This window comes from Pan paniscus, chromosome 5 (assembly GCF_029289425.2).
Source record: "Pan paniscus chromosome 5, NHGRI_mPanPan1-v2.0_pri, whole genome shotgun sequence".
NCBI classification, from domain to species: Eukaryota; Metazoa; Chordata; class Mammalia; order Primates; family Hominidae; genus Pan; species Pan paniscus.
In genome coordinates, this window is record NC_073254.2 from 185733176 (window position 1) to 185746372 (window position 13197).

A 13197-nucleotide genomic window follows, 5' to 3' on the forward strand; every position below is an offset into this window, starting at 1 on the left:
AGGTCAGGGGATCTCAGGATGGAAAGCGTAATGCAACAAAAGAATCTAAATGTATTACACATGTAATATAAAACATATAAAACAACCTCCCTGAAGCGGGTGGCAGAGGATAAGGTGCTAACCTATAGAACTTTGAAAATAAGTGGGGTCTGTGAGACTAAACACAAAATAAACTGTACATAAGCACCACACTCTAGTTGATAAAGTTGTTGTCCCAAGAGGGTACAGTTTGACACTGGTCAATTAAACAAATGAGTGGTAGATGGTGGGGACAAGATTTCTCAATGGTAGAGTGAGATGTTACAGATAAACAAAAGGAAGAGTTCAGAATGATCCATGTGGTAATGAATTAAAGTTGGAGATATCAGTGAACTCATGTATGACAATACAAATAAAAATGGTTACATATAGAAATATTGGTAGATAACGTATATCTCATAAATACACACAAGTCTCACTTTGCTATGTTAGCTGAGAGGGCCTAGAAGCAACAATATCCCGGTATAATTGCATACATACAGCACCTAGAGCTTGGTTGCTAGTATCAGTGTACAATAAAAGGAACCAAGACTCCATGAAGAAACAGCTAAATTTAGGATAAGAACAGAAAATACATAAGCTTGGAGTAGCTGATGATTTAAAATTTGCTACCAGTAAATCGCACAGACAGACAAATACAGACAACTATTCCAAAGCAATTGTGTATATTTGAACGAGTATATTTTAAAATATATCATTCCTGCTAATAAACTACAACCTTTCATCTACATAACATTTTGCCAGAGTGGAAACAGATAAAACTAATTAAATTGACTTTCATTTTCATTTCATTTTTCAACATCTGGCAGGAGTACTCATGAGCAGGGGCTGGTTAAAAGTAATAAATGATAGAAGAGAAGCACACGGGTATTGATAGACTGAATGATCAGGGTAAGTTATGAAGAGCTGATGAATCTCATTAATTTTCGCAGTGCAATTTGCAAATGCCCATGGAAACTGTCATGAAGGATTACAGTCTAAACAAAACCAAACTGAAAAGCAGAGTGGTACATGTAGTGGTTAGATTTAACACTGACCTGAAGATACACAACAAAAGGCATAATAAAGACTGATGAATATTTTAGTAAAGATAATTGCTTCTATGGTTAATGATTCAGCCAGCAATCTGAGGGGTAGATAAGAATTAACTTTATTTTCTTGCTGAGTAACTCTTTTAAAGAAATGGATAAACACCACAGCAATATCTCTACTTCAACATTTTGATATTGAGCCATAGAGCAGTGATGAAAAGGATTGACACCTTTGAGTTTCCACGCATAATAATGCAAAACATCAGTAAAAATAAATAACATCAACAATGATACATTTTTATATCTTTGTTTTTAAATACAGTAGCATTGAGGCTACTTTTCTTCTGTCTTCACACAAATCTTACAAGCTTCTCATAATGTAACACATTACTATGCTACCCTTTTGGTTTTTGCTTTCTGCAAGCCACAAATTCAACTTTCTTTTTCAGATGAAGATTTTGCCTATTCACGCATATGTATATATATACATTTAAAACTTTTATCAAATCACACCAAAAAATATAATGGCCCTATGTACTCAACAGCCAGCTTCAACCATCACAATTCATAGCCAATATTTTCCATCTCTACCACCTACTCTCCTCTCATATAATTTCAAAGCAAATCCAAGAAATTATTTTAATATATTAGTACATTTCAATATGTATCTCCAAAAGATAAAACTATTCTAACCATAAATACTACTATCACACCTAAAGAGAAATTATTATTTTTAATTCCATCAAAAATATCCAGGCTTTAAATCTCTTTTTTTTTTTTTTTTTTTTTTTTTTTTTACAGCTTGTTGGTCTGCACTAGGACACAAGTAAATTCAACATGTTGCAGTAGCTGGGAATTTCATTTTTTAAATTATATTTAGGTCTCTTTGGTGCAATAATATTCCCCTCCATCTCTTACTTTCCCCCATTATAACTTATTTCTGAATAAAATAGGTTTTTAGTCCTATGGTTTACTTCAATCTGGATTTTTCTGACTTTATCCCTGTGGGGTTTACCATGTTCCTCCGCTCTCTGCATTTCTTGAAAATTGACATTAGACCTCAAGGCCTGAAGAGATGTAGGTTCCATTTGGGGTACAATTTGGTCAGTGTTACTGCACACTTCTGTCAGAAGTTTTTTGTGATGTCAGCAGCATTAGTGGCTCTTGAGTGACTAATTCAGTAGGGCTTGACAATGGTGATTTTCCTCATTCTATCATGCCTTCTTCATGTATTAGCTGAAATAATATGAAGAGAAACTTAGCTTCATCTACTATGTGGTTGTCCGGTGGGACAGTTCATGTAGATCAAACAAGACAAATGCTTAATTTGTTCCCCTTTGTTCACCAGTTTTGAAAATAATGAGTGGATGCAGTAACATTCTCCCATGGGTAAACAACTAAAAAATAACAGTATTACTACGAAACCATATATTTGAATAAATTTGATCTGTTTCTTCCATTGTAACTATTATCCTTAACTGGTGCTCAAATTGTCCCATCTTGCAGCCAGGTGGAGGAGCCTCTTCAAGCAGGTTCAGTCATTCTGACAAGAACCTAGTAGATCTCAACAGCTTCCATCCTCTGCTAGTATGAGATATCTTAGGTTCCTTTTGTTCATTTTCTGCCCCAGACATAGAGTCGTACTCTTTTTCTCAGGATCTCTAGTTCCTTTCAGTAAATAGAAGTATTTCAATTTCAGGAAAATGGAACTAGATTACATAATCATTCATTGTTCTATCACACAACAAACATATAAGGTGGGTTTCTTTATCCTTTAAGATATATAACCAAGACAAATATATAAGTTATTATGGTTTTTTCTGTTTTTGTTTTTGTTTGAGACAGAGTCTCTCTGTGTCACCCAGGCTGGAGTGCAGTGGCGTGATCTCCGCTCACTGCAAGCTCCGCCTCCTGGGTTTAAGGGAGTCTCCTGCCTCAGCCTCCCGATTAGCTGGGACTACAGGTACCTGCCACCACGCCCGGCCAATTTTTTGTATTTTTAGTAGAGACGGGGTTTCACCGTCTTAGCCGGGATGGTCTCGATCTCCTGACCTCATGATCCACCCACCTTGGCCTCCCGAAGTGCTGGGATTACAGACGTGAGCCACCACGCGCGGCTGCATTATTATGTTTTAAAGTCACTTGAAATATTTAACTCTCTGTGGCTATGTCACCAACTGAATGCAAATTAGGTTCATTTCTGATATATCTTTAAATGTGTCTTTATGACAATATATTATCCTAATAAGCCAAAGCCTTTATTATTTCTGAAGTCTCATCACCTTAATATCTATAAAAATTATTTATTTTAAAAGTCAGTTTCAAATCGGAGGCTAAAGAATTATTGTTTTACTTATTCTAAGAAATAATGTTAAATTAATAATCATAGGTACTAAAGGATCTAGTATAAGAATTAGGAAAAAGCATTTTTCAGTAGTAATTCTACCATATAAATTGTGGAGAAAGATCCCAATTTTGTGTCTGTATTAATTTTAAAAACCAGTCAAAAGCATATGGCAAGTATCCAGTATATCCTTCCTCCTCTCCCATTATGCCTCTCGTCCATGACACCTGAGTTCTGCTTCCTACAATTCCACATCACAATGCTTTTACATGCCCTAAAATACGTCTTTCTGACCTTAAAAGAATTATTTTCTGCCACATTAGGTATCTTATCTCAAGCCCTCTGTCCTTCCTCAATCACAGAAAAGGGAAAATACACTAAATTTCCATTATCTCACAGTAACTAAACTCAGCTAGGTTAGGAAAAACCTTTAAAAAAATTCTAAGGTATACGTAACCAATAATCTTTTATTTATTGTAATAATTATCTCAATTTTGTAATTTCTTCTGTGTTTAGCCCAGATACAAACAATAAGTAAAATCATTTTCAGCTTCTTACAGTGTCAGTCCAACTGTAAGATAAATTTGGGGGAGAATACCACCATTTCATGCTATTAATTACTGAACTATAATAGTCCAGTTATCAAAGAACAGCTTGAACTGTGAGGGGGCTGTAATGCATGTCATATGAGGAATGGGTGAATGAGTACAAATGTTTAGTTTGAAGAACACAAGATTATTGATGGGCATTGTTGTTTAATCTGAATGTTATTAAGTAAAACAGGTTAAGATATTTTTGGTTTATTCATATCTTGTTTTGTTTTTTCCATCCATAAACCCAGGGGGCAAAACTAGAATTAATAATTGAGGAAGTCAGATAACAATTCAACTTCAGGCAGAATGTTTAGGAAACAAGGCTTCTGTAACTGGAATGGGCTACATGAGCAGACAGTGCATCCTCCCACAATTGAAATGTTCAATGAAAGGAAAATCCAATAACTTTACAGACCTTTCACAGTGTGAAATGGTTTCATATTTTCCAAGCACCAAGAGATAAGTATATATACACATTTACGTTAAAAAATCTTATTAGTTTCAAAAGACAATTCCAAAACATATACCAGAAGTAGTAAATTTTCTTTATATTTCAGTATAAATAATTGTAGCAACTTAATAACAAAATCTGTCAAGTTAAAAGAAAACGTATCTTGTGTCATACTAAGCAGTGTTATACCACCACAATGCTCATCAGCAATGTTCTTATTAACTTGTGTGTGTGTTCTCCCCAACTGCATACTATTGTTCTAGGCTGTACACATATGCATCATGTAAAACCTTCCTTTATTTGTCCAAAAGCAAATGAAGGTCAGCAGATGTATAACTTTAAAATCAGGTAAGTTTGCTTTCAGAATCCCAAAATTCAACTTCATACACCTCCTTCTCTGTATTTACCTCTCATGCATTTACACTACAACTGTTTCACCTCCTTCCCCACTAAAAAGATAAAACAGCTAATAGCATTTGTTAATAACAGTTGGCCTACTTTGAATGCTCTCTGCATATAAGATACTATGTTATACATGTTACACATACTAGCCCAGGTAAGCCTCAGAGAACTAAGTATGTGGCACACAGAAAATGTTCAAAATATTTACTTAATAAATGAATTATAATCCCCAAAATATATAACAGGAAAATGAAGCAAAGAGAAGTTAAATAATTGTAGCAGTTTTCTATTGGCCACAGAAACAATAATTAGGGTTGGAATGAAGATATAAGCCCAGGATGTCAGCTCTTAAGGCCAAACTGCCTTGTGTTTCTTTACACTTCCTCCCGTCTGAGGTTATTACACTTTAACAGGAGTGTTATTGGTCAGGGCTAGCTCCAATTTGGAATTACAATTTACATGTTTTTACCTCAAATTATCAATTGAAGAGTCTGACTGCTAATCTCAGGCTTTGATAAAGAGGTGGAAAGAAATCTTTGTAGCAGAAGCCCCCTGGAGACCCAAGACTAATCGGAAAATAAGTCTAACTGGAGGATGGAAAGGGAGCAATCAGTAGCATTGATGCCACTTAGCCCCATGCTTCCCCCATTTCAGTCCTCCAGCATGCCAAGCCCTTCCTTTCCTCTCCTCATCCACGGTCTTCGCTGCTATCTGCCCTCAATCCCCTCCTCTCTTACGGCTCAGTGAGACATTTAGCCAATTTAAAGGCAGTTTCACTGGAGCTACCTTCACTAGCCACACACTCTCCACTCACTGCACTATACTCTCATTGTACCCTCCTCCTCCTACACTTCAAGACAGTCATCAAAAGCTGAAATTTCTTACTTATTAGTAGGAATTTATTAGACTTCAGCCTCTGCAGCTAGACTATAAGCTCCATGGTCTGTCTCATTCTCTACATAGCACAGTGCCTGGCTCTGGGCAGAAAAGGGGTTAACAAAGCAGACCTGACAGTGCTCTCCTACTTGGAAAGGCTGCTTGCAAGGTCAGCCCTTGGCTGGCATCAAGGACTTTGGCTCTGGGGGTGTTCCCAGTCAACAGTTAACTAAAGACCAGGCCACTGTGCCTAGACTGTTTGTGCATTTGTGCAAACAATATGGGTTCATGCTGAACACCTGCGTTCCTTCTGGGAGTCTGAAAGTTTAGAACATGCCAGGCAGAGGGTGTGTACCTGACCAACCCCCAATAAGAAAACTGGGAATTGAGTCTCTAACATGCTTCCCTGGTAGGTAACACTAGACAAACACTGTTAGACGTCACTGCTGGAGGAATGAAGGTATCCTCGGAAGCCTATGCCAAGTCTCTCCTGGATTTCACCCAGTGCACCTCTTCCCTTTGCAGATTGTACTTTGTATCCTTCGGCTCTCATCAAGCATAGCCTTGAGTACAACTACATGCCCAGTCCTGTGAGTACTTCCAGCAAATCACCAAACTGAGGGGTAATTCTGAGGACCCTAAACACAGAGACTATCATCAATTGAATTAATTACTTAATAATCCTTTGTCTTGTATGATTTCACAGAAGACTAACAGGGAGTGGTATAGGTTTGTTTGCTGAAAACGGCCCAGTTCACAAGATCACAGACGGACCCACCAGGAATCCCAAATCCTACAGCAAGTACCTGAGCAAAAGACCCCTCCTCTCATAGCCTGCTGTACCTACTTAAATTCCCATTCCTGCCCAAGCCTACATGAGATTCTTTTCTTTCTCTTACTTCTATCTTCACTTTCCTTTTTTCATCTAAAGAGTTTAAACATGTAATACGTCACCCTTTACATAAAACTTCATGAACGTAACAATTTATATAGCAGTTCTTTCTAACCACTTACTGATTAAGAGATAGGCTCTAAATTTCTTTTTTTTGGGAGGAGGGGGGTGTCTTTTTTTTAAAGGCAAAGTCATTTATATGGAAATGAATGGAGGTTATCCAGGTGACAGATGTAAACAGTTTTCACTATCATTAAAATAACTTGAAAGTTTTGGTAGAAACAAAGAGATGTTTCTTTAGATTTTGGTTAACTCGATTGACCATTTTTAACCAAGAAGAGAAAACAGGAAGCAAACTAAAAACAAATGCCTTATAATAACTATCCTTGTCCCCCAAATATATCACCTAAAATAATTTCTTTCCAACCAAGTACATTCCACTGAAAGAGAATTGGTCTATGACCTAGAAAGCAGTCATTTAATGAGCCTTGGTTTAATATACTGCCAGTATTCTGACCTACATAATTGATTACTTATTTCACGTGAATTAACAGCCTAAGGGGCGCCTTAGCTGCAGAGAAGGTATTGTTTCCCACATTCATAATTTGCATTTATCAGAAGATAAATTCCATACTGCTGTATTTCTAAACCAAAGTGAAATTAATTACTTGCTTTCTCTCCTAAGAACATAAATGAAAGTTTCTTTTAACTGAGAAAGTCAACTACAAACTTGAGCTGCTCAAAATGATAACATAAAGATGAAAAACATTTTTTTGATAGAACTAATAAGAGTAAGCTTAAACTCACCAAAATTTACCCTTTCTGTGACTCAGAAAACCAATCTCCAAAGTGAAGTCTCAAATGGAGACAAGACATGCAGGCACAGGTTATGTTATATAAAGGATTTAATGCTCCCATCCCTTTAGCATAAATATAATTCCAGATCTACAGTAACTCAGTGGGGGACTGGGGGTTCTGAGGCACCAGATGCTCAAATATAGGCTATTTTCCTTAAGAAAGTCACTAAAGTGTCTTGAGCAATACCTCATAAGCATAGGCAACCAAAGTAAACATGGACAAATGGAATCACATCAAGTTAAAAAGCTTCTGCCCAGTCAAGGATACAATCAACAAAGTGAAGAGACAACCCATGGAATGGGAGAAAATATTTGCAAACTATCACTCTGACAAGGGATGAATAACCAGAATATATAAAGAGCTCAAACAACTCTACGGGAAAAAAATCTAATAATCCAATCAAACAATGGCCAAAAGATTTAAATAGATATTTCTCAAAAGAAGACATGCAAATGGCAAACAGGAATATGAAAAGATGCTCAAAATTACTGATCATCAGAGAAATGCAAATCAAAGCTACAATGAGATATCATCTCACCCGAGTTAAAATGACATATATTCAAAAGACAAGCAATAGCAAATACTGGCGAGGATGTGGAGAAAAGGGAACCTTTGTACACTGTGGTATGAATATAAATTAGTACAACCCCTATGGAGAACAGTTTGGAGGTCCCTCAAAAAACTAAAAATTGAGCTACCATATGATCCAGCAATCCCACTGCTGGGTATATACCCAAAAGAAAGGTAATCAGTATATCAATGAGATACCTGAACTCCTCTGTTTGTTGCAGCATTGTTTACAATAATAGCTAAGATTTGGAAGTAACCTAAGTATCCATCTACAGATGAATGGATAAAGAAAATGTGGTATATATACACAATGGAGTACTATTCAGCCATAAAAAGGAAGGAGATCCTGTCTTTTGCAACAACATGGATGGAACTGGAGATCATTATGTTAAGTAAAATAAGCCAGGCACAGAAAGGCAAACATCGCATGTTCTCATTTATTTGTGGGATCTAAAAATTAAAATAATTGAACTCATGGACACAGTGAGTAAAAGGATGATTACCAGAGAGGCTAGGAAGGGTAGTAGGGGGCTAGGAGGAGGTAGAAATCATTAATGGGCACCAAAAAAATGAACAAGTGAATAAGACCTACTGTTTGATACCACATTAGGGTGACTACAGTCAATAATAACCTACCTGTACGTTTTAAAATAAAGAATGTAATTGGAGTGTTTGCAACTCAAAGGATAAAAGCTTGTGGGGATGGATACCCCATTCTCCATGATGTGCTTCTTTCACATTGCATGCCTGTATCAAAATCTCTCATGTACGCCATACACATATACACCTAGTATGTACCCACAACATTTTTAAAAAATAATTTTAAAAAAAGAAAGTCACTTAACCCTGTAAGCCTCACTGTCCCCATAAACAAAAGATGGGCCCCAAAACAGTACCTGCTCCATAGGGTTATAATCCATGCAAACATCTGAGCACATACTAAGTGACTTGTGACAGTTAATTCAGTAACATCTATCTTCATCAAAACAGTAGCACCATTATATTAAGAAATATTATGAAATTAAGATTGTAAGAGAAATGCCTTCCTGTTAGAAAAGACCATGCTACTGTTTTAGATACATTGATAATAAAATCTCTATTTACCTATATTTAAGAATATTTCATCTAGGTGTGTCTCAGAATAATTAATGGTTTAGATACATCCATGATGCTTATATTGAGAAGTATCAAATCCAGAAATTGTCTAGCTAGCCATCATATTAACTGGAATGTGTACCCACACACTAACCTCAAAGATACCAAGACAGTCTAATGTGAGAGCTTCCAGGCAGAACCCACAGAGATGGGTGCCCAAGGCTGGATCCAGCCAATTTGCTACAAGGAACAAGCCAGAGGAATGTGAAGTCAAAGACAAGTACAGTTGACACTTGAACAACAGAGGTTTGAATTGCACTGCTCCTATGTGACGATTTTTTCAATAATTATACTGGAAAAAATTTTGGAGATTTTCAACAATTTGAAAAAACTTGCAGACGAACTGCATAGCCTAGAAATACTGAAAATTTTTAAGAAAAAAATCAGGTATGCCATAAATGCATAAAATATGTAGAAACTATAAGTGTTAATAAACTTATGTTATTGATAAGGCTTTTCTGTCAACATTCAGCTATTTGTACTTAAGTTTTTAGGGAGGGAAAAGTTCTATGCAGGACTGAGCTGGGGGGTCAGTACCTCTAATCCCTGCATTGTTCAAGTGTCAACTGCATAAAACAACACTCCACAGAGTGCTGGTGGTTAAGACCAGCTTAAGGCAAATATTCAACCTTGAGAGCTGAGCTTACACAAAACAGTCAATGAATCAAAACGGGTAAAAACAGGAAAAGAATAAGGGGCCAAGGGTTTGGTCAAAGTAATACAAGGAAGTCCAAGGCTTCTGCCTTGATGACAGCTGTGATGGACACAGTTCCCTTCTTTGTATTGTGACATAGTTCAAATGGTTCTTGAGATGTGCTAGCTAATTTGGATTAAAGGGGACAATAGTCACTAACTTTGAAGGTAACAGATATGTTATTACATTATATGATAACATTAACCAAACCACTAAGACCCAACTCTCTGTCACCTGAAAGTGAAAGTGAATTCTCAAGTGCTGGACAATAGCCATGAAATACAAGTAAGCCTAATGCTAAGTAAATACATTCTGTACCTCAGCCACAATGCACACAATGAGCCTGTGGACAAGCATATCGGCTATGAAAGGGCAAGTACAGCCTTGCCTGGGAGTCTAGAATCACTTTCCACATTTAAAATAAGAATTTAAAATCTATGACTGTCTACTGAGGTTTTCAGTAAAGCCTTGATAAATCTTAAAAAAAAAAAAAAAAATTCTGAGCCGGGTGCAGTGGCTCATGCCTGTTATCTCAGCACTTTGGGAGGCTGAGGCAGGTGGATCACCTGAGGTCAGGAGTTCGACACCAGCCTGGCCAAAATGGTAAACCCTGTCTCTACTAAAAATACAAAAATTAGCCAGGCGTGGTGGCATGTGCCTGTCATTCCAGCTACTCGGGAGGCTGAGGCAGAAGAATCGCTTGAACCCAGGAGACGGAGGTTGCAGTGAGTCAAGATCGTGCCACTGCACTCCAGCCTGGGTGACAGAGCAAAACTCCATGTCGAAAAAAAAAAATTCTGATAAATACTCCCATAGAAATAAACCTTATAGTATCCACTGTTTTAAAAGAGATTAAAATATGTTAAAGAAGAAAGATAAGAAAATAGGTTTCTGGTAGTATAATTTAATCTGATGGGAAAAGAAACAAAAAATGGAGAAAAGAGAGACCAAAGAAAGAGACTTATATACCGATTCATAATTAATAACCTTCATGATCACAGTTTCAACTGGGATTTAAAGAAAGCAAGAAGAATAACAACCATAATTTCTTATGCCCATTTAGTAAGATATTATTTAAAATGAACATTATCATTTATTTAAAGACTTTAAAAATTATACCCTAAAAGTGAATGACATACGTTAGGCATTCTATAAACTATTCCTTTCCACTTATCAAAATACGTTTTCTAAAAATCATGATATTCATATGCAGACTTGAAACAAATAAAAATCACAGAATATATAGGTTTTCTATATAAATAAGCTGTCATATTTTTTCTTTCTTTGCTAGCAAATATACCTTCTTGAAAATGTTTGATTATCAATTCACCCAAGAATTTCTTTTAGACTTCCTCTATAAAAGGATATTACTATTTATATTTCCTCAATGCAATGTAATTCATTTAAAAATACTGTGAAGTCTGACTATGAGTCAGGCATTGTATTTTGTTTTAGGATGAATAAGGGAACTCAAAAAACGAAGACAAACAAAGATGAATCGTTAGATGGATAAGCATGCTGCAAGGTCAATAAGGGTACAATGAACAGAAACATGAAGTATACCTGACGTGATTAATTCTAAGTGTTGAGATTCTTTTTATTCAGTACGTGTTTAATGAGTGCCTACTATGAATCAGACATATCTTGACATGCAATATATAACAAACGCTATGCCTAACCTATGGAGCGTGGCAATGCCTCAAGGATCTAGAACTAGAAATACCATTTGACCCAGCCATCCCATTACTGGGTATACCCAAAGGATTATAAATCATGCTGCTATAAAGACACATGCACATGTATGTATACTGCGGCACTATTCACAATAGCAAAGACTTGGAACCAACCCAAATGTCCGTCAATGACAGACTGGATAAAGAAAATGTGGCACATATACACCATGGAATACTATGCAGCCATAAAAGAGGATGAGTTCATGTCCTTTGTAGGGACACGGATGAAGCTGGAAACCATCATTCTCAGCAAACTATCACAAGGACAAAAAACCAAACACCATATGTTCTCAATCATAGGTGGGAACTGAACAATGAGAACACTTGGACACAGGAAGGGGAACATCACACACCGGGGCCTGTCGTGGGGTGGGGGGATGGGGGAGGGATAGCATGATATTCATATACAGACTTGAAACAAAGAAAAATCACAGAATACATAGGTTTTCTATATAAATAAGCTGTCATATTTTTTCTTTCTTTGCTAGCAAATATACCTTCTTAAAAAGTTTGATTATCAATTCACCCAAGAATTTCTTTTAGACTTCCTCTATAAAAGGATATTACTATTTATATTTCCCCAATGCAATGTAATTCATTTAAAAATACTGTGAAGTCTGACTATGAGTCAGGCATTATATTTTGTTTTAGGATGAATAAGGGAACTCAAAAAACGAAGGCAAATAAAGATGAATAGTTAGATGGATAAGCATGCTGCAAAGTCGATAAGGGTACAATGAACACATATATATACCTAATATAAATGACGAGTTAATGGGTGCAGCACACCAACATGGCACATGTATACATATGTAGCAAACCTGCACGTTGTGCACATGTACCCTAAAACTTAAAGTATAATAAAAAAAATAAAAATAAATAACGGAAGCACTATAACAACAATTCAAGTAAAAAAATTAAAATTCTCTTTAATACTGGCTAAGCCTAGCCAACAGAAACTGGTGACAAATTATAGATAATGAAGCAGTGGGATATGTCAAAGGTGACTCCAAAGTTTCTAGCTTAGGTAATTGACCAGGCAGTGATGCTAGAACATAATTAAAAATATAAAAGGTCGTGAAGGATTCACGGAAAAGAAAATTGTTTTGGTTTGGGATCTGCTTAAATGTAGTTGCCCATAGGGCGGCTATATGGTTATTTCCAATACGAAGTAGGAAATAAAAATGTGCAGCCAAAAAGAAGAAAATAGGGGCTAAGAGGGATATACATGGAAGTCATCCATTTTGATAATAGCTGAAGATTTACAAGTGGATTAGATTTCCCAGGAATATTGAATCATATCCTATGTGGCAAAGAAAAAGTGAATTCTCATCTTTGTCCTATATTATTGGTTTAAATCATAAAAGAAAGTTACATACTGTCTCATCAGAAATATTTTTAATTCATTCTAGAACAATTTGAAACACGTATGAGAATATTTTTTTCAACAAGATTATACAGTAAGCCCATTAATAAATCCCTTCTTTATTCAAATCATCAAGATTCAAAACCACCAATATAGTATCTTAGAGGATAACCTTTTGTGGTAGGCAGAATTT

The 13197-nt window shown here is 36.2% G+C and overlaps 1 protein-coding gene across 9 annotated transcripts in view; it reads right to left on the minus strand.

The window, feature by feature from the left end:
- The window catches only part of PDE10A (phosphodiesterase 10A), a 666160-nt gene that overhangs the window by 218335 nt on the left and 434628 nt on the right, over window positions 1–13197 (minus strand). The gene's annotated exons all lie outside the window — the stretch shown is intronic.